Source organism: Dipteris shenzhenensis, chromosome 6 (genome assembly GCF_047967505.1).
Source record: "Dipteris shenzhenensis isolate YYH24624 ecotype China chromosome 6, Dip_SZ_1.0, whole genome shotgun sequence".
In the NCBI taxonomy this organism is placed as follows: Eukaryota; Viridiplantae; Streptophyta; class Polypodiopsida; order Gleicheniales; family Dipteridaceae; genus Dipteris; species Dipteris shenzhenensis.
In genome coordinates, this window is record NC_141601.1 from 25,743,728 (window position 1) to 25,766,723 (window position 22,996).

A 22,996-nucleotide genomic window follows, 5' to 3' on the forward strand; every position below is an offset into this window, starting at 1 on the left:
GGCTGTAAATCCATCATATTTCAGCCTATCCATAGGATACTTAACTCTGGTAGACCTCTGCAAAATAGGCTCATTACCAGGTGCTCTCAAAACATCCCTTGTCTTCCTTACTCCAGGTGTGACCACAGAAGGAATACCCAACTCATCATCAAGGCTCTGTTCTGAGCCAGTGGATTTACCATCCACATAAGAGTGACCTACATTCACATCAACCATGGGCTGATCTACTTTCTCTTTTCCCTTTCTTGATACTTGCATACCACTATCTGCATTGCTTTGAGGAGATTCTCCTGACCTCAATCTGCCTGTCCATGGCAAAGTATGCGAACCACTGCTAGAGGACACTATAGGTCCACCAATATTTTGTGATTGCTGTTGTGGATTCTGTGTAGCATTGCCATTTTGTGCATCTACATCATCAATCACATTTACTGGTTTATATGGGCTGCTCATCTCATCAAAAACAACATCTCTAATCACTATAAACTTATGAGTAGAAGGGTTATAGCATCTATACCCTTTCTGCTACAGAGAATAACCAATAAAAATGCACTTCTCAGCTTTTGGATCCAACTTGGATATCAACTCATCTGGCACATTAACATAAGCAATGCAACCAAAAACTTTCAAATGAGAAATATCTGGTTTCCTACTAGTATACCTCTCCTTTGGCGTCATGCCATGTATTGTTGCAATGGGAGTCCTATTCATTATGTAGACTACTATAGCAACTGCTTTAGCCCGATAATAATCTGGCAGGTCTTTTTCATTGAGCATGGCACGAGATACCTCTCCAATATGCCTATTTTTCCTTTCTGTAAGTCCATTTTGCTGTGGGGTATGATTGCATGAATATTGCTGCTTTATGCCATGCTCCTATAGGAACCTTGCAAACTCATTTGAGAGGTACTCTCCCGCTCCATCTGACCTTAGGCATTTTATTTGCAGGCCTATTTCTTTTTCATCCATAGCTTTAAAAGCTTTGACATGCCAAAATACTTCACTTTTCTTTTTCATAAAATACACCCAAACTTTTCTGCTGTAATCATCAATAAAAGTGACAAAATAATGATAGCCTCCGATAGATGCAGCTTTAGTAGTCCACACATCAGAGTGGATTAATTCCAATGGCCTCTTACTCTCTTGAACATGTCTAGGAAATGGTTTCCTTGCCTGTTTTCCAAATTGACAAGCTTCACATACCTTATGCATTTTTGCAACCTTGAACTTAGGCAATCCTGCAATAATATTTTGGGCCTGCATTAATTTAAGTCGCTATACATTAACATGACCAATGCGTTTATGCCAGATATCAATATCTGCAACTACACCGGTCCCATGTGCAAACATTGCTACACTCAATTCAAGCATGTCTGCATCCAACATAAACATCCTACCCTTCTTCTTCCCTTTTGCTATCAAGCGACCTTTATTTTTCATATCCTCAACAAAGCATCCATGAGGATTAAATCTGACTTGCAAGCCCTGCTCAACCATTTGACCAACTGAAACTAGGTTCTTGGTGATATTTGGGACATGAAATACATCAGACAGGTATTTCTTTTTCCCATCCTACATAGACAAAGGAATTTTACCAATTTGCACAATAGGATGTGCAGTATCATCACCAGTTTCCACAAATCCTGGTCTTTCCATTTTCCTTGCATCCAACATCCATTTTGCATGACCTGTCACGTGGTTTGATGCACCTGAGTCAACATACCACACATCATTGCTTTCTTCTGCACTGGTCATGTGCTGCACCATAAACAAATGCTCATTTCTGTCATCACCCTATCTACTAGATGATGCATAATTGCCTTGCTGCAATTTTCCATTCATGATGTCATTCTGCTTTTTGTAACAGTCTTTAGCCATATGACCCATTTTACCACAGTAGTAGCATTCAACATTGCTATTTGCATTTTGGCCTCTCTGCCATCCACCACGACCTCTTTGGCTCCCCCTGCCCCTAAAGTTACCACATCCTCCTTCATAGGACTGTTTTTCTTGAATTTGCTGCATATTCTGATTTCTGCCACGGCCTCCAGATCGGCCTGCTCTACCTTTGCCTCTACCTCTTCTAGCATTTGAGTAGAAGACAGCTTCTTTTGAAGTTTCTCCTGAAGAAGATGCACCACCATTTCTCTGCTCTTCAGAAATTAGAAGAGCAATCAACTCCCAAAAATCAAGAAAATTCTCACGAATGGCAATGGATGTCCGAAACTGTGCATAATCCTTTCCTAGACCATTCAAGGTCACAGAAACTAAATCATCATCTTCCATTGGCGATCCAATAGAAGCAAGTGCATATGCAATCTTCTTCACCTTCATGTGGTAATCATTGATGCTTATATTTTCTCTCTACACATTATGCAACTCCTGCTTGAGCTGCATTTTCCTGGCTTGTGTGTTTGTGCTATACATTTTTGTCAAAGTATCCAATGCCTCCTTTGGCATGCTTGCATCCTGAATATGCACAATCATAGAATCTGAAATATTGATAGACAGCCAGTACATAACTTTTCTGGCTCTCTCATGCCATCCTTTAAATGCCTACAACTCGTGTTGATTGGGAACATTAGGAATAACTGGTTCTTGTTCAGCTCCAGTAATGAACTCCCAATAGCCTTTTCCCTTAACTTCCATGCTGGGAAGTTGTTCTTGTCAAGCTTTTCTATGACAATCTATGAAAGAGCATTAGACGCCATTATAGAACACTGCAAAATATTCTATCACTGCAAAAAACACAATTACCTCACAAGGGCAAATCTGCAAAACTGACGAAAGTGGTATTTGACCACACAGTCACTTCCTAGTGATGATTATGCATCAACAGGCAATAAGAATGATTCTATCACTCCCAATATCTCTATGCACAGGCATACAATTGCAATTTTTACGGCAACTTTTCACCGACCTACAAAATAGTGGTCGCACAGAAAAAATAAGGCGCTTTTCTGAGTGCCTGTGAAAAACTTCCGCCATCAAAACGGGCCCCAAAATGGCCTCGAATCAAAAAAATAATGTCACCAAGGCTTCGACCTACTCGTAGCTTATACTACCCTCTTGCCACACCGCGAAGGGCGTCCCAATCTGAGACAGTGCACTCTTGCACTTTCTGGCTATGCTACCTGTAGAGATTTGCTCCCAAACTCGAAAAAGGAAAGCAACACTAATCCTCTTACCAAGACACCACGAACTTGTTTTGCTTTCTTGAGCTCCTTAGCACGAACCAAGCTCTAATACCATGTAAAGAGAGTGGGAGAGAAGTAAGGAGTCTCACTTGCAGCTTTCTCACATACACAATGGTGGAATACACACAAAGGTGGAGGCTGAAAACAGTTTTCCTCTTCTTAGTTGTGAAAGCCAAAAGAACTCTCTCTTAGTACAAAAGGAATAGATGAACCCTATATGTGGGTCTCAAACCAAACTCAACTAACCTAGGTGGCATACTAATTGAGCCACTAACTAGAGTACATAAAGATAGCTATCATCTAGTTGTTATTCATGGGCAGTGTACCAAACTTTTGCTCCCACTGCCCGCATGGTTACTATCCGGACAGTGATTGCTCTTGCTGCCCACTTCCAGTGGTCTATTTTTCAAATGGATGTGAAGTCCGCATTCCTTAATGGAACCCTGGAGGAGGAGGTATACGTGGAGCAGCCACCGAGCTTTCAAGATCTAGGGTCCCCATTAAAAGTCTGCAGTGAAGAAGGCATTATACGGGCTGAAACAGGCCCCCAGAGCTTGGTACCAAAGGATTGATATATTCTTTTAGAAGATAGGCCTCAGTCGGAGTCCTTCTGAGGCAAACCTTTACTTGTTCATTGAGAAGGGATTGCGATTGGTACTCATCCTCTATGTTGATGATCTTATCTTGATAGGTGATCATGTCAAGAAGATTTCACAGGTTAAGGAACTACTCATGTTTGAGTTTGAGATGACTGACCTTGGGTTATTACATTACTTCCTTGGGATTGAAGTAAAGCACGCCAAAGACAGGATCTTCATTTCACAGGATATATATTGCAGAGAAATTCTGAAGAGATTTCAGATGGAGGATTGTAGAATAGCATTAACTCCCATGGAGGTCGGGCTCAAGCTAAGTGTTCACGACACATCTCAGCCGGTTGATACTCCCTTGTATCAACGATTGGTAGGAAGTTTGCTTTACCTTACCAATACACGACCTGATATTTGTTATGCAATTGGGCTATTATGCCAGTTCTCTACTTCTCCCAGGAAGAGTCATTGGGATGCAGGTTTACGGGTGCTGAGGTATCTAAAGGGTACTTGCACCTATGGGATCACCTACACCAAAAGCATCGAACAAGGCGGGTTCTGTGACAGTGATTAGGCAGGTGATGCTGACACCAGAAGATCGATAACAAGATATTGTTTCTTACTTGCATCTGGTGCCATCTCTTGGCTAAGTAAGAAGCAACCCACAGTGGCCCTTTCATCTACAGAGGCAGAATACAGAGCTGCCTGTACAGCAGCTTGTGAGACACTGTGGTTGAGGTGGATTCTGGAGGACATGGACATGTGTCAGGAGGATGCGACAGTGCTGATGATGTGTGACAATCAGAGTTGCATAGCTATTAAGAATCTTGTGTACCATGCGCGGACCAAGCACATCGAAGTTCATTACCATTTTGTTCGAGAGCTCATCATCGACGACGTGATCGAGCTTATCTACTGCCCCACTGCCGACAACTTGTCCGACCTCTTCACAAAGGCACTCCCTCGAGAACAGATGGAGCACCTCATCAAACGCATGGGGATTGGCCCACAGTTGTGACATTGAGGGGGGGTGTTAGAGACTCACTGTGCCCACCTGTGAGCCCCCGTTTTGAGGGGACAAGGGGCAGTGAGAGGTAGGAGGGATGGGAAAGAGAGACCCAGACAGACATCATAGGCAACCAGCACACGGGCTGGTTGCTGTCTGCAAACAGCAGAAAATTAAGGGGGGGTCCTGTGCCTCCCTGGAAGCAACAAAGGTCTCATGGACTGGCTGCACAGGGCACCCTTTTATAGGGGCCTATGGCAGGGCCAGTCGGCCCAACCAGGACCACCGATCAGGGCCACCCTAGTCGGATTTCCAGAACATTCTGGTCGGCCACCAGTTAGGGGACCGACCGTGCTGGTCGGCCCCAGTCCAGAAGGCCTGGGTAGTGCCTATAAAAGGCCCACACTTGCCTCCAATCCATCATCCAGTGTAGGACAGAAAGCCTCAGTCATAGGCTGTGCTGTGCACTCAGAGCTGGTTTCTTCTGACAGAGAGAGTTCCTTCAGTTCTCCTCAGCACTTGGCTAAGTTTTGTATTGCTCCCCTGGAGCTAGTTTTCTGCCCACCATCTGGTGGATGAATATATTCTCTCTCTCTCTGTCTAAGTTATCTCTGAGTGAGTGTTTATTGCATCTGTGATCAGTTATCTGAGTTGAGTGTCAAGAAGAGTGGGAGAGATCTTGACTGGAGGTTTGAGTGATTCATTCCCTTGTATTTTTCAACACACTGGTCCAGCTTGGGTGAGTGTCGAGTGGGGGTATGAAATATATATATATGCACACACACTTATATATACAAGTTGCATAACTCGTCTACGATGGGTTAGAGACCCGCTCCTGTGTACATGTGGTTGTGTGTGTACATGTGTTTGTGTCATGTGTGCATGAGTTGACCATGCTTGTGGAACTTGCACCCAATGGTCGAGGGTGAAAGAATATATATATAATATTATACATACATTTATACATATCCACACTCTAGGACTATTAGGGGGAGATTAGGGGATGCATTTTAAATCAGAGTTCCGTGACAAAGCAAAAAACTTTATACTCCTCCATCTCGTGGAACAACTATAAGGACAAATCAAAATAATATGGATAGTGAGAAGACCATTTATTCCAAAACCGAATTACATGAAAGCCCATGGGGCCGTTTTACAGTGTCTGAATCCACCATTAGATGTGTTTGTTTTGTATCTTTGTTTACATTAATTTGTTGTGCTTGATGTAAATTATTCTAATGATATGTTGAATAATGTTTAGCCCTTGAAGTGAGCTCAAGGGGTTCACCATGAGAGAGACCTCTCTCATGGTGAACCCCTTGAGCTCTCTCGTAGAATTTTGCCACATTCTAGGGCTACAAATGATTGAGCTGGTGATGGATGGATTGGAATTCAGGGATTGGCAAACGACCTTTTATGATTTTTGAAAGACGGGGGCTGATGCATTCAGGCACAGGAGGGCCTCCCATAGGGGGGCAAAGGAGGCCTTTGCAAACCATGTAGAGCCTCTCTTCATCTTCTTCCTCTACTCCTCCTGGAGCCCCACTATCCAATAGCACGTATTTGCTTAGATCCTTGCCGAACCCACCTATGGTGCACTCTTCTGTGACCGTGCCCCCAAAAATGGTGTTACTTTGGTTACTTGGGACAGCTATAATTCCTATCTTGTGGAGCTCCTCCTTGTCCTCCAAGCACACCATTATTAGGACTGTTCCATCATCTTCGACGCACCCCAGCCGCACCATACAAACATCCAAACATGCTAAAGCTCTAGTCGCTTGCTTATTTGCATCCCTAGGAAGCTTCTTAGTAGCCACTGTCATGCTGAATCGTGAATGGTTGTCACTTGTGCTTACTAGATAGATGATCTGAAACTTGCCATCTACTGTCCTGCACTTTACGTGATCAATCTCACCTTTTTCGGTGGGCACCGAGTCAGGCATCCAAGTGCTGGCCTCCAGTGACATGATCCGTTCGCCATTGCTACAAAAGAGGTCATGGGTGGCTGCGCTACTCCCAGCTGCATCAGTTGCCTCCTCTTTGCAGATTGCTCTCACGTAACCGTTCACCTTCTTGCACGCTAGCTTAATCCCAGCTGCGCTTACCCCTTGTACCTCCACCTTTCTTCGAAAGCATTGTATCCCGCCAATCCATGGCTTTTTGGTATCACGATCAACATGACAATGTGAGTTGTCATTCCACCCACAAATTAGTGACTCCCAACTGTCCCGAAAATTGGGAGCCCAAGACATTCCGATTGTGGGGTAGCCCACCCCATCTGCGGCAAAGAGCAAAACTAGTGTGTCAGGATGACACTTCTGGGCTGCTTCAATGATCTGTTCATCCAAGGTCTTATTTGTTCTCAACTGCTCATTGCTTTCCACGTTCACACCTAGAAGCCCTAATATTGACAAGACTCTATCCTCCGGGTGGGAACAAAACCGCTCGCCAATCTTTAGGATAGTCAACCGTGGATCGCCCTTACCAGCTTCCTGCAACAGCCCAAATAGACCGCACAACATTTCCTCGTGCTTCTTGTTTGTTGATCCTTGTCCTATAATGATACCGGCTCGCACTATGAAAAGGTAGGCTTCCCTGTCGACGTAGTGAATCTGCTTTCCATTGACATAACTTGGCCCCCTCACCAGCATACCCGTCTTACACTTTGGGCAAACACCATCTACAGAATCGACAACATCTTTAGGAGCACGGTACATAGCATTATTTTCTCGGTGCGAAAATTCACGAATGGAAGGAGGATCAAACTCCAGCAAGTCTGAAGGAACGCAGCATTTACAGAAGCCCAAAGTGGAGTCCCATGATGTACAGCTTAATCCTTCCACCATTTGCACCAGTCTTGCATCCAAGTCTTCCACAAGGAAGGTCAATTTCTTAGGGAGGATAAATTCCTGCAGCGTCCACACCCTTTGAAACCACCTCGGCATCACTTCCTCAATGTCACTCCAAAGCCTATAACCTCGGCCAACACCAAAAGTCAGAACGTAACAACCTTGACTGCGGCTGTAGTAATCTGCCATGCGAGGGATCTCCCGACTTTTCTCGTCCTTACTTGTTTGATCAATACACAGGGCATCAAACCATAGCCTTTTCACTCCATCCTTCATGATCACAATTAGAAGCTCTCTCAGATGGTCGTAAGCTTCACTGCACTCAGGATCGTATTTGAAATTAGCATTTTCAAAAGCACGGTTGTAAGCCGGAGCACTCTCGATAGTATCTAAATCCATTCGCTTCGTCAGCATCTTACCGACTTTCTCTGACAACGCGCGAATATCTGCGCTCCATGTATGAGACAGTACATGGAAATCCCATTCCATTGGTTTTTCAAGGCGGATTCCTCCCGTGGTAGCGAGCGTGGCAGGGATATCGATTACTCGAATTGGCAGCACAGCCATTGTTCTCACCATTTTGTCAAAAACCGGGAGGTGTGGGGAGAGACAACGACAACTTTAGATATTCGAGCTGCGCATTCACAAGGACGACATGATCAGCATTTGTGAGATATTTACAATATCTCCACCACCCACAAGCCTACACTTGCATGATCTGAACCATATGTAAACCAGGCTTACACGCGCAACATCTGGGCTGATTAAAACATCGACAGGAATCTACTATCGTGTACAGATCACGAATCACCAGGAATCAATCCACAGTCCATATATCGATTTGAACGAGTATCAGCAAGATTGAATTTGAACGTATAGTATATTGGAAAAGATATAAGAGGAATGCAATCTAGGCAAGTGCGGAAAACTTGAGTACCTGGGGTGAGCTTGCAAGAAAGAAAGGATGTTGAAACACGAATCGCTACGTGATGAACACTAGCAGATGAATGACTTTCAGAACTGGACTCTGTTACTTCGTCAAGCGTTCTTAATTTATAGACGGTCTAGTCACATTCCTCGAAATTGCCTGCAATCTTCTTGGAACGGTGACTTTTTCTCGAGACGCGTCTAGAAACTTTCTTTTACGTGAGGACCTCATACACTAGTAGGAGGGGGCCTTCTTCCAAATTTTGGACATTTTCTACGTCAAGGTCCCACGGCGGTTGATCTCAACCGTTCGATTAGCAGCTCTTCATTTAAGGAAGACGAGATGATATGTAGCTTCGCACGTCGCCACGTCTGTCAACAATATCCAACGCAGAAGATGGTTTCTTGGTCGTTGTCAAAGGTGAAAGAAGGACGGAATGCAAACTTGGAGCCAAACGATTGGTCCCAACCAGAATCCTAACAATACATGACCACAGCCTACGAGAGAAAGAGGAGAGACAGAGAGAGACGAGACCGAGGAGCATCAGACAGAGGCCCATGTCTTGTAGTGGACAATGGATGGAGGGAGATTAATCAAGAAGTCGCAAGAGCTATTAGAAGGCATGAATCTTCTTATGACCAAATTTCCATGCATCATTATGCAGTCAGCAACCACTTAAGTCCATCAATCATACTAGAGAGGCCAAAGTTAATATTTGCAGTAATATGTGAGAAAATACATGCATGAGCATTAGTAATCCATCATAATTTCTTTTTGTGACATTTATAGCTACACATAAGATAAGGTAAAGTCAAAACATATGTTTCACCTAACTCAAATAAGCTTAGTCTTTTTTTAATACATGTCGTAATGCTATCCTCATTCTAATAAGTAGCCTAAAATTCTTTCCCAGATATCCTACCAATAGCTAGTAGTTGGTATACACTTTTGTAGATGAAAGGAGACGTTTGTGGTGATTTATCCAATCCTACTACAAACAAATGTGTGTTGAGATATGGACTTCATCCATTATGCATTTATCTCTATACCATGGTTGGGAAGCATTCTAGTTCGGACACCAATTATCAATAATCTTAAGACAGCATCCTAATCTTGTCTTTATGATGGGTGCTAGGCATGATATTCAAAACCTTACATACCTCACACCACACCTTAAATAATTATTCAATTGCTATGAATGGGTTAGGTAGAAGTGGGGGAATATGATTAAGACCTTTAGAAAGAAATTCTTTTATCTTGGGGTGATGACATATAGATATGTCTGTAGTAAGCATATGTGACTCATTAGGAATCCATCATTCAAAAAGGGAGCAAAGCATTTGATTTGTCGACATATGGATGAAGTGTTTTGAGAAGTGCTAAATGTGTCCATAAGATGATAAAACCATTTTGAGATATTTGGACCATGCAAAGCCAATATTTTCAAATATATATATCTTAGACAGATCAAAACTCTTAACTTCCAAAAGACCCATCTTGGTGTAATAAACTCAAAAAAATTTGAGGAAAAACAAACATGGATAAACCTTTTGGAGATCTTCCTTTCCATAAAAAGGGTCCTCGTACCATTGACCTGGGTAACCAATGATCGTTAAGGCCCATTACTCAAAGGTGATTTTTTTGGCAATGTCTAAATCATCATTGTATCTCGTGGCTCCACACATGGGGCGCTTGGAGGAGTGGGATGATGAGGATCCATGTGGAGTGGAGAACCTTGATTTCTTGAATGATCCTTGGAGGACTCAATGGCGAGGTTAGGTTTTAGGATTTGTTTAATAATGAAATCAAGAGGAGTATGGTTGATTTTTGGAAGGAGAGGGAAACTAGGAGCAAAACAACTTAAATTACGAGCACCTTCAAGTAGTTGTTCTTGGAAAAGGTAGCAGGCAATCAGACTCGTCCTAGCTTCGAGGGGGAGAGAAGTAACCCAAGCAATAAAAGCATAAAATTGACCTTTAGGGGACTCAACTTTAAAGAGGTTTTCAAGGTTGTGGATCATGTACCAGAGGACTTGGTCCAACCACATAATAGAGGAAGTACAACCAGATCGACCATCCCGAGTAGAAGAGTGACACTCGCATATAGGGCCTATGTATGTTCCAAAGGGTCTTGAGGTACTTCTTACCTGAATTCTCAGTAGGGACAGCTTTTGTACGGAAATATACACCATGGCTTGAACATTTGGATTGGTCAAAGGTTTGGAGGGAAAACAAAGGGAGGGTAAAATTGAGGTTAGCTGAGAGGAAATGCTTGCCTTGCCAAACATATACCCTGCATTGGTCAACCACATCAGAAGAGAAACTACATAAGGTTATGAGAGACTCAAGAGTGAAGGGGGCATAGTGGTTAATGGTCTCAAAAGCCCAAAGTTTGTGAACAAGGCCAATGGAATCCAACTCAAGTTGTCTAGGGGGAAGAAGAGGGATGAAGGAGGCAAACTCCGCAAGAAGGTTGTCAGAAGAATTCTCAAAGGAGGCAAAGTCTTGGGTTAGGCTTGCTAAGGCTTCTTTCTCGGCTGGATCAAGAACACCAACGTCCACCACAGGGTTAAGGGGAATGCAGGCAATGGAATCAAGGGTAAGTTGTTTTACACCAGTAGGAGTTTGTTCACAATGGCTAGGAGAGCCTTGTGGTAAAACTCTAAATCTTGCTCATCAAAAGCGTTGACGTCAATGAGACACCGAAGAAAAGAATCAAAGGCCGCATTGGTGGTGTGGGGTTACTTTTGGAGGATCAAGAGTAACTGCAATCAATCATTGATAGAAGCAATGCCAATAGCTAAGGGTGTGTCTTTTCCTTTTTCCTCTTCCTCTAACTTGATCAGTGTCTATGAACTCCATTGTTTGGAAAACATGCAAGTACAGTTTGGATGCCTTGGGCCAGAGGGGAACAAGTGTCATCCTTGAAACCAAGATGCCATAGGAAATCATTCCAGGATTCCTGTACACATCTTAGAAAAGTGAGAGAACATCCATAAACCTGTAAAGTTTAATCCATTCTGAGTTATGCAAAAACTAGCATTCTTACCTAACCTGATAAGTGTTTAACGAGCAACGTGGCACATGGCATGTGACATGTGGTAGCCCCACCAAGGGTTACCAACATGAACCATGGTTAACTTGGCCAAAGGTTAACAAGGTTTGGGTGTGTGTGTGTGTTTAAAAGATAGAAACCTATTAACAACACGGCACACGATGCTCAGATAAATGTGGATAAAAAGATTTTTACTATATGGATGCTCAAAATGTATGAGTACAATCAGTACAAAAAAGTGTCGAATCCATCTAGTAGCCTAGGCTTCGAGGTCGGGGTCCACTTACTTGCCACCATCAAAATGAACTAGGTGTTTGAACATCATAGTTATGTTTGGGTAGTCTGGTAATGCTTGTTTTCCCCGGCTTGTTATCGCTTTACCTAGGAATATAGAATCCTTAGATAATTTTATTTATATTTAAAAAAAATTGCCACAAGTGAAGTTTAAGTCACAAGTGGAGTAAGGAGAAAATTAGTGCATGGGTTGAGAAGGGATTAGAGGAGGTATTAGTGGGCTTGGTATGTGGTGTGGTTAAAAAGAAAGTGTAAAGGGAAGATTTCATGGGGGTACATAAAAGAATAATTTGTAGTTGGGGAAGTATTCATGTGTGTGTGCACACATGTGTAAATAATTCAGTATCCCATCATATAAATTAACCATATATTTATTTCCAAGTAATATTACCAATAATTGAAATAAGACTTTAAACAAATACATATACTTCAAACATTAAAAGAAAATTTATTGAATTTTGATAAAATCCAAAGGAGATAACAATGTATCTTCAAGGGGTAGCCAAGGTAGTCATGTATTTGATAACAATTATTCGAGGAAGGAAGAACTATACCTACCAACCAACCAGACAATAACAAAAGTAGAACTTTACTGGTTATTGAATGGGTGCCAAGTATCCAAGCATTCTTCCCTCGCTTGTCATTTCTTTCACGAATAATATAAATCAAATATACAAGAACCAAGGCTAGTAAATGTTGTAGACCATGAGCTAAAAATATAGAGGAAAGGGTAAGAACATATTAGGTACAAGAAAAAACAAAGTTGACTTATATGGAAAAAACATTTCCTAGCCTTCCATAAAGGTGGCATGATACAAGATAGAGGAAAGAAGCCTACCATGTAGGAGGCACAATATATTAGAGGTTAGTGAAATAACTTCCTAGCCTACCATAAAGGAGGCATTACCGATCATGTAATTATTAAGTCTTCCATAGAGGAGCCACAATAACTGTTAAATAAAAAAAAATCCTTAATCGATCCTTACTGAATTTCCTAGCCTTCCATAGAGGAGGCATGATACAAGATAAAGGAAAAAAGCCTACCATGTAGGAGGCACAATAAATTAGAGTTAAGTGAAATAATTTTCTAGCCTACCATAAAGGAGGCATTACAGATAATGTAATGCTAAGCCTTCCATAGAGGAGTGTAGGAGGCACAATAAATTAGAGTTAAGTGAAATAATTTTCTAGCCTACCATAAAGGAGGCATTACAAATAATGTAATTGCTAAGACTTCCATAGAGGAGGCACAATAAATGTTGGAAACAAATTAAAGAAATAGATCAAAGCTAGAATTTCATTACATGGGTGTCCATTGCATGAGCTCTGCCATATTGCTTGTCATTTATGGAGAGCGAGACTATTAGGAAAATAGACAAGAAGAAAGAAATATACTCAAGGAAAATTTTCAATAAACAAGTATTCTAACAAAGGTGCTTCCCAATCAGAGTTCATCAACATGTTTCTTGGCTTTTCTTGCCAAATATGGGTGAAGCCTATATTTAGCTTCTTCTTCACAGGCTTTCTGCATTTTATGATTGACAAAAGCTATATAACTAAGCTTTTGATTAGCATTAATTCTAGCAGTTTCTTTGTCCATAAGGGTTTTCATGCCCAATTCTTCCTGTAAGACAAGAAATAATTTAGTGAAAAGAAAAAAAATCTTATAAGAGTGTTAGTTAGAAAGTTAGCAAATAATTAGAGATTAATTATATAATAAGTGGTGGGAAGTGTATAGAGATGCAAGACTGACAAGGAATTAATTATTGACAAAATACACAAGGATACAACTATTAGGAATTTATCACCTAGAATCAATTATGTCCATGAAATAAGAAAGAGGGAGACAATCATAAAATGAAATGGCCATGTAATAAGCAAGACATGGACAATTATCCAAGGAAGGTAATAGTATAATGATCAATAACTATGAAACAATAAAATAAGCTCATCTATGTGTAACTATAGAGAAGCCTACGTAATGGAGGAAGCATAGAAGAGCAATGTATTCACAATGAATGGCATCCTCCTATCCCTATAAATGGTTCACAGCTGTTTCAAGAATGGTTCACAGTTGGTAGAATATAAAAGCAACATAGCTACTGGAAAAGAGACAACCTAAAAGATTTCCCTATGAAAACTTATGTGGTTAGAAGAAGGAGAGCTCACGGGAGAGCGGGCAAGGAGAGTAAGCACTAGCATAAGAGCTTTGCATAGCAAGAGGGTTTAGTTTATGTAGCATGACTCTCATGTAAGTATGGGATTATATAGAACCACAGGGACGTATCACCCTACGCCAAGGTAAGGCCGCAAGCAACAATTGACAACAAAGCAGCATCATTGAATCAACCACTAAGACAACGACACTATAGCTACGAGCTCTATACCTTCGAAGAGACCAAGCTGAGAGCTAGTAAGTAGTAATACTCTAAGCTAAGGGTACGGGTTGACTATGTGCATAGAGCTAAAGGGAGGAGCGTAGACAACATCGAAGCAAATCACCATGCAACAAACTGCCACTTATTGCCAAATACTAGTCTAAAAGAATACGGGATAAGCACCAAAGGCTATCACATGGAAATAAGAAAGAGCAACCAATAAGTCAGCCGAGGTAAGACAATTGAGACCCTTATTACTCAAATTCCAAAGCAAAGTGGTAGCGTGGGAACCAGCAAGTTCAAGCGAAGCAGCCACGTACCTGGGAAGACACCATCACGTAAAGGTAAGCTAGGCTTTGGTTATGCATAGAAGAGGAACGAATGGAGGAAAGGTAAGGGATGGAGAAGAAGCTTTGGATGATAGGGGAATAGACTAGAGGCGATGCTTAGGAAGAAAGGTAGAGCATAGAGGTGGCTACATAAGTCGCAGCAGAGGTAGATATAGGCAATGTAGGTAGAGGAGGATTTAGTCAAAGTAGGGGTTTTTAGATAGTTAGCTACTGCACAAAGTAAAGGCACCGCCAGTAGGTCATCAACCTTATCACGTACTTAACTAGAGAAAGTAGAGCCAATTGAACTCCTATGGTCACATATTAGGAGTAAAGTGTAAAATAGGATATTTTTCGGTTGTAATGAAGAACCCCCTTATTCTTCGAAACTTTGCAAGATAGACGTATTATTACAGTAGGCAAAGGCATACCACATATTGACAATCATTGTGTGTTAGTGTAGAGTTCTTGGAATAATTATCATTATTAAAATTACATAATAGAGAAATTCTTGTAGTTCCAAGAATTTACAAGGTTCCAAATGTATAGAATTGGGGTTGATCAATTAAAGGTACATACAAAAAAAAGGGGGGGGGTTAATTGAAAGAAGCTGCTAGTTACATCGATGCTTGAATACCGTACCATCTTCCGTATGAAGAAATACTACCATCATATCCACTATGTAAGCTGCATCAAACTAACATAAAATGTTAATAGAATGTGTATTTAGAATTCATTATCCCCTCAATAATTGAACCATACAATCGATTCAGTCATAGATTGGCCTTAAACTAAACAATTAAAATTTAAAGATAATTCAAATATGGAGATTTAAACATTTAAAAGAAATGAGATATAATTTTATTTCAAAGGTATTACAGCCAAACAAGGTAGGTTTACAAAAGTGTAGAATCCATCCGGTAGTCCAGGCTCCGAGGTCAAGGTTCACTTACCTACCGCCATCCAAACAAACCATGTGTTAGAACAACATAGCTTGATAAGGGTAGACAGGTAATGCGTGTGCACCCTGGCTTGTTATTGCTTTACCTAGAGACTTAAGACAACCATCAAGATTCTAATGTTGAATTCAAAAGCAAATCATATCTAGTTATAAAATGATATAGAAAAGTTAGAAGACCATAAACCATTTAAAACAAATTCTTAGTGAAAAAAATGCTTGCCCAAGTATATGGTCAAAAACTTCTAAGAATTTTCAAAAGAAATGAATGACTAAAAATGAACTCCTATTCTAAGCTAGCAATGAGGGTTTAAACCATAACATAGGAGGCATAACTTATTTGCATAGTTAAATGTTAATATGAGTGTAAATAAATGAAAATATAAAAAGATTTCAATAAAAAGTTAAGGCTACATAAGAAATTTAAAAGGAATTTGTATGATAAATTGGTTAAGTTTTAAAGTCAACTAAATTTATCATTTAATAAGAGATTTATAAGGAATTCTTTAGGAAATTTTTCTTGCTTTAGAAGAAATATTTAGGCAAGAAAAAACATTTAATGAAAAGAAAAAAAGAGTAAGAAACCTGAAAACTTTAATAAATAAATAAACAAATTACACCTAAACACATAAATATAAATAGACTACAAAGACAAATATAATAGTACATAAAGTTTATATCTATATAAGGAACAATTTAAAAATTATTAATAGAATAATAGAAAATCTAGTGTGAGTATATCTATCTAAATATACAAAAAAATGGGGGGGGGGGGGGGGGAAATACAAATCAATACAAGGCATAAGGAGGAGTTAGAATAATGGGAAAGTAATTATAGGTGGAGTAATTACATACATAAAAAAGAGAGGTAATTTAGGAAAATAAAGGGAAATAAATTAGCATAAGTAATAAGTAAAAAGGGGGAAAAATCAACACTATAAAACAAGTATACATAATGAGAAGAAAACCCAAGACAGCGTGACCAAAGGCATGCCCAGACATAGCCAACCCAAGAGCAAGCCGGTGGGTAAGCAAATAGAGTTGGTCATCAAGCAAAGCGAAAGAGAGAAGAGAGCAGTCCAGTTGCAGAAGCCGAAGACAGTGAAAGTGCTATGCTCCACCAACGGCCTACGAGCAAAAGCAAGAAGCTGTCGTAGTGTCGACAAGCTAGGAAAGAAGAAGTTGCCAAGGCCACATGCAGAACAATCTCAAAGAAGGTAAATGTCAAATTCAAGCTCTAGAGAAGGAATGCATGGCATCAAGAGAGATATTTGTGTGCACCAAAGCAGAATTGGATGCTCAAGTTCAAGAGATACTCCAACTCCGCGTGCTTAATGATCAATTTCCAGGGCATACAAAAGTAGCTCAACAATTCAATAGTCTAAATCTTACATACACCTCCGCATTGGGTAAGTATAATGGCAAGTGCATGGAGTGGCAAAATCAAAAGGTAATAATTTCCAAGTTGGAAATTCAACTACTAGGTCAAGCCGATGACGATGCGGAGGGGTCAGCACAAGATCTTCTACTACAAGGCATCACTACATTATACCAAGAACTTGTTGCAATCCTCCAGCAAGAGGATCACCTTCAAGGAAGAATACGCATACTTTGGAAACAATTGCAAATCAAAATGTCACATGCAGTATCTGGTCGTGATTGGACCATGCCAGTAAACTCCAAGACTCACTGAGATCTATGCCATCATATGGATGAAAATGCCCATGCCCCCCCCCTTTGCGTGCATGTCGCATACCCCCTCCCCCCACCCCCCACCTGATGCCCACCCCCCCCCCAACCCACCATGCCCCCCCTCCCTTGCGCGACATCCCCCCCACCCCCGCACTCCATGCCCCCCCCTGCCGTGAGTGTTTAGGGGAATCTTTGACGAGTGGGGAGTTGCCACCCTGCTTAGTTGCCAGCAACTATATTATGGGGAGTGGTTCTCTTGCTTGTGGGCAAAGGCCGACCGTTGAATGAGGGTCATGGTGTGGTGAGGCGTCTGGTCCCCCACCCCTCTTGTGACTACCGACGAAGGCTCCAGGGGTGGATGAACCCTGCTCTCCGCCGAACGTTTTGGCCGTTTTTGTGTGTGCCCATCTTGCGAGATTGGGCACGGTTGGTGCGATCGGTGATCTAATCCAAGAATTTTACCTCTGACAATGAAATACGAATGCCCCCATTAATCATTACTCTGGTCCCGAAGACCAACACAATAGGACCAAAGTCCTATCATGTTATTCCATGCTAATGTATTCAGAGCATAGGCTTGCTTTGAGCACTCTAATTTTTTCAAAGTAAGATTGCCAAATCCACATCCCAGGCAACTAAGGCCAGGAGCATGTCCCCAACAGAAAGAATGGAGCGACCAGTGCACGCCAAAAGAGGCAGACCACTCGCCCCACCCCGAGGTCCAACTACGAGATTTATCCACTCTCTACTTGGAACTGCCTACTCTTTTAAGGCTATCCAAGGCAATGAAACTGCCATATCATTTGGCTACTCGTTGTGGAGAACTTTTGTCCACATCACCATGGCCTCCACATCTAGAGGCTTCTCATCTTATAAAATTAACTGTCTCACCAACACTAACTATCGTACATGGTCCATGCGTATGCAAATGTTGCTCATTCGAGAAGGTTTGTGGAAGTATGTAGATGGTACCACACCATCTCTGCGACCTATCTTTGTTGCCGGTGCAACACAAGGCTCAACTCCTACTAATCAAGCTAACATTACTACATGGAAAGACAATGATGCTAAAGCTCACGATCACCCTAAGCATTTCGTGGCAAAAAGAATGTGTCTCGGCAAGAAAGACCTTCTAGCACTAAACTATCAAGCCCATCCTCCTCATGAAGTCAATCACCAACTCCATGTTCTCGTGATATCACATGCACATATTGTTATAAAATTTCATGATTCAGCATGACAGTGGCTATTGAGAGGCTTCCTAAAGATGCAAACAAGCAAGCGGCTAGAGTTTTAGCATGTTTGGATGTTTGTATGGTGTGGCTGGGGTGCATCGAAGATGATAAAATGGTCCTAATAATGGTGTGCTTGGAGAACAAGGAGGAGCTCCATAAGATAGGAATTCTAATTGTCCCAAGTAACCAAAGTAACACCATTTTTGGGGGCACGGTCACAGAAGAGTGCACCATAGGTGGGTTTGGCATGGATCTAAGCAAATACTTGCTATTGGATAGTGGAGCTCCCAGAGGAGTAGAGGAAGAATTGCCAAGAGGAGTAGAAGATGAAGAGAGGCTCTACATGGTTTGCAAAGGCCTCCATTGCCTCCCAATGGGATGCCCTCTTGTGCCTCAACACATGAACCCCCACGTTTCCAAAATCATGAGTTGTTTGCCAATCCCTAGATTACAATCCACCCAACACCTACTCAATCTCAAACATTTGCAGCCCTAGAATGTGTGTTCTATGATAGGGGTCTTTCAAGCACCTTATGCACTTGGTATGGGGTATGTCTCCCCCTTGAGCTCAATTCAAGAGCTAAACATTGTTCAATATATTATTAGAATAGCTTACGTTAAGCACAACAAATTAATTTAAATAAAGATACAAAACACCATGTCTAATGGTGGATCGAGACACTGTGACAGCCCCATGGGCTTTCATGTAAGTTAGATTTTGGAATAATTGAAACTCGATTTTGCTTATGCACTCATGCATCTTTGTTTTGCTTCTCCTTGCTTGATCATATGTAATCTTTGGTGAGCAATCATCATGGCGTTAGAGTGCATCGAATGATCCTGGGAGAGATTTCAAAGAGCCTAGACAAATTAGTGGGATGAAGGTGTTTGACAAATAGTGGATGAAGGTGTTTGACAATGGTGGATGAAGAATGATTGTTTGATTTTTACTAAGGGTGATGTCACTTGATATTTTGTGGGAGTGGTGGAGTATTTTGCATGAATTGATAATGCCTCATATAGAATCAATGGAATTTCATCCTATTGACTGTTTCAATGGAGTGGGTTATCTGTTCCATGATATCAGCACTTAGCATTACAGTTTGGTGCCCATACGATTCAGGTAGATACAAACTTGATAAAGTGAATTGTAATTGAATCATTGTCTCCCTTCTTCATGTTGATTAGTTGCCTTTCTAAGTCCTTGACTTACACAACAAGACAAAGCAACTATAGACGCGCTTGATAGATGCGCAAAATAGCGGGCGCGTCTATAGGCATTGCTAGAATAGTAAAAATATGGGCGCGTCTAATAGCGCGTCTATTTGTGCATCTAATAGCGCATCTAATAGCACGTCTATTAGCGCGTCTACACTGTGAATTCGATGCGGATTTAGACGCCTTTATAGATGCAAAACAGAGAATACAAAAAGTGAGATTTTGGTACAGGCTGATAAATGTACATCAATGCTTTCCAAACATTTCCCATGATTACCAAAGCACATAATTTTAATAAAAATGTCAATGCTTTTTGGCAAACCCACATATACAAAATTAAGTGAGGTGAGGAGACAGCCCACTACTACTTGTGCTACTCATGTACTCATCGAAATTAGCATCACCAATGGTAGGCTCGTCCTCATGGGTAATGGCCTCAATATCTGTATCTCCTATCTCATGATCATCGTCCTCTCTCGTATCACGGTCATCATCACCTCCATGGCCATGATCATCCTCCATACGCTCCATATTAGTAAATGTACTATACATCACTTTGGAATGTGGTGTAATAGGTATGACATGCCACCACCTATTATTATCCACCATTGGTTGATAGACAACCTAATTCAAACACAAATACAATCATGTTATTTTCTTTGCATGAAAGATATCAAATATTTAAAAGTGAGTATTTTTATATGTTTGTACAATACCTGTTCACATTGTTGTGGTAGTTCTAGTGTGCCCTTCTTACTTTGCCAAAACTTTGTGGAGTCAATAGTTACAAAGCCACTTGCATGGTGTTTGATTGTTGCATTAGGGCCTCTTTCCACCATGTCCTTAAACCACTTTACATCCAAAACATACACAAAGAAGCATTGAAAGTCAATCTTAATAATATCCTGGATAATGCCACAATAATCATCCATGGCTCCATTGGCTCCCTCAAAGCTAGCAATGACGCCACAATCTTGTGTGTTTCAATCCGTTGTGTTTGACTATCAAGCAACTATGAGTTTCTACAACCTACTCGACTCCACCTATGCAACAACCGATGGGAGATAGAACCTACAGCTATAGGGACCTAGAAGCAAGTTGGCTACAAAGCATATCGGCCTCAAGTGCGTCCCAATGACATGCACACAACCTCCAACACTAGCTCAATGACTAGAGATCTCACGTAGATGTAAAGCCCAATGCTGCAATCACGATAGTCTTGCAGGCAAAGAGGTGTCTCCTTCTATACCCAACACTGAGCTAGTACATGGGCAACACCAGCTTCACATGACCAGCACCAAAGCTCCATATGCTGGCTCCCACAACTTGTAGCGCATCTCATCCAACATGGGCGACAAGCCACAAGCAATAGGAGCGACACTCAGCCATGGTGCTTCAATGCCCAAACAAATGAGCGAGACCTCAAAGACTCCTTAGATTGAGCACCTAGCAATGCCATAGATGCATTATCGACGCCATAAGCCATGCTTCCGTGAATGCCAACAACCAACCCTTCAACAACTCCAATGAAGACAAAGTAGAATCCACGGGCTGATTTAAATTGAGAGGTAGCACCATCTGATGACACCCAATGTTGTTTTATATTTTTTGCATGGGGATTTTCATTTTTCATCCATTCCTAATGCAGTAGAAAAGCATGCTGCACAAATAAGGTGTCATGTTCCCTATCATCTGAAATTTAGAAATGGCATGTGCATTGCATTGATTTGGACTCCTATGAGTCAGCAAGCAGATTGGCATCAGGCATGGAAGAATCAAGAAAATGAATGTATGTGATATGCACAAGAATTGTTATCTGCTTGTTGTATAAGTGAGCACTTTGTATCTCATCTTGTTCTTGAAATGAATGATTTTCAGCAAAATCTATGACAAAGACAATCGCATCATGGGAAAAACTCGCAAGGCATATCCTGAACCGCTTATCCTACTAGCTGGCCATGAAACTATGAAACTCATATTTTGAGATGGATTGAACCATGTGACCTATAAGCTCCGTTGGCGGAGTGCTCTTATATGACAGTAGCCATCTCTTTTTATCGGATCCTTATCTCCTCCATTTTAGAGCAACATGGTTGCCTTCCCTCATTTCGTTTGGACAGGCATTAAATGTCTTCTTCTTCAGCTTCAAACTGCAATGCTTGCATGTGCCAAGAATGCATTCAATGCGGTGCCACTCACGGTCTCCCTTTGGACAAACCACTGGCTCCCACAGAGACATTAGGCTACAAAACCTGCCCTCCCTGCAACACACGATGAGGATCCAGTTGGCCTACAGACTACGCATTCGTCAGGGAGGCATGGGCATCGATCCCCATGGAGAAATGCTCAAACACGACCATATCTCAAGTTAGTCATAGCTTGCTGGGCCAGGTCAAAGTCTATGTGTGTTTTACAACAAAAAACATTCTTGTCTTTGAGTTTCCTGACGTACTAGGGCTTACAATGCTCAAAGCTCCTCTGCCCAATTGAAATGTCTAGATTCTGATCCATAAACTTAAGATACAACTCCATCTCTACTGACCCAACATGCGAGAACAACAGAACATTAAGCCCCGTTTTTGCACTACTAAAATAACACAATACACAGTCTAATTAAAGTATATAATGAAGAAAAATGATTTTCAACCACTACGTTGGTTTAGGTTAATCACAATTTTAATCATCGGGCCCTCATCGGGCTGGTTTAGGACAGTCAACCATCGGGCTGGTTTAGGACTTGTTTAGGATAGTTGACCACTGGGCTGGTTTAGGACACGTTTAGGACAATCACAATTTCAACCATCGGGATGGTTAAGGACACAGTCACAATTTCAACTACTGGGCTAGTTTAGCATGACCGTCTCAACTTCACATATTAGAAAATAACAAGTATATTGCTTTTCGTTTCTGCATTTCATAATTAGAAAATGACAATATATTGCTTTTCATTTCTGAATTTCACAATTTATGTCAGTAACTACTTGTTGTTTGTTGTGAACTAGCACTGGGTTGGTTTCCAACAATCACATTATGTCCAAGCCATTTCGGTTTAGAAATCGTGGTATATGACCCGAATAGGAGGAAATTAAATTTAACGAATTTAAGTACTAAGAAACATAATAATTTCAAACATCGGGCTAGTCCATAACTAATGTCTGTTCAACCACGCTAGTTCAGGACAATCACATAACTGGTGATTGAGCTGAAGCAGCCATGGCTGGATGCTATTCCAACCACCGGGTTGGTTTAGTAAAATAACAATATATTA

The 22,996-nt window shown here is 41.3% G+C and overlaps 1 pseudogene; it reads right to left on the bottom strand.

The window, feature by feature from the left end:
• Positions 1-7,061: 7,061 nt before the first annotated feature.
• Positions 7,062-8,626, bottom strand: LOC147900975 (uncharacterized; annotated as a pseudogene).
• Positions 8,627-22,996: the final 14,370 nt, after the last annotated feature.